Source organism: Apaloderma vittatum, unplaced genomic scaffold (genome assembly GCF_000703405.1).
Source record: "Apaloderma vittatum isolate BGI_N311 unplaced genomic scaffold, ASM70340v1 scaffold17805, whole genome shotgun sequence".
NCBI classification, from domain to species: Eukaryota; Metazoa; Chordata; class Aves; order Trogoniformes; family Trogonidae; genus Apaloderma; species Apaloderma vittatum.
This window is the reverse complement of record NW_009719150.1, coordinates 16,623-16,956: the sequence shown is the minus strand read 5'-3', so window position 1 is coordinate 16,956 and position 334 is coordinate 16,623. Positions and strand designations below refer to the sequence as shown.

At 66.2% G+C, this 334-nt stretch overlaps 1 protein-coding gene across 1 annotated transcript in view; it reads left to right on the top strand.

Moving 5' to 3' along the window:
- The window catches only part of LOC104274797 (A disintegrin and metalloproteinase with thrombospondin motifs 10-like), a gene marked incomplete at its 3' end in the record, with an annotated part of 25,037 nt that overhangs the window by 10,914 nt on the left and 13,789 nt on the right, over window positions 1-334 (top strand). The gene's annotated exons all lie outside the window — the stretch shown is intronic.

Genomic DNA, 334 nt, shown 5'->3' with positions numbered 1-334 from the left:
TCCTGCTGCTCTGCCCCGAGCCGGTGGTGACCTCCTTCTCCCCGTCCCACAAAGCCGACAGCCAGCTGGCTTCACAGGCCGACACTCGGCTTTCCGCCGGAGCCCTCGCCAGGCTAACCTCACAGTACCTCGCTTGTGCTTGAAAAGGTGGAGCCGAGCCAAGAGCAACAGAGCCTGGTGCAGGAGGAAATCCCCCGGCACTCTGGATGTGGGGACTTTGCCGCGCACACACTGCCCCGATTCAGCTCTCAGGGCAGGCGAGGAGACGAGGGGAGACCTGTTACGGGGGCAGCATCCACCCCGGAGAGGCTCTCGCCCGCGAACGCCCGCCGGC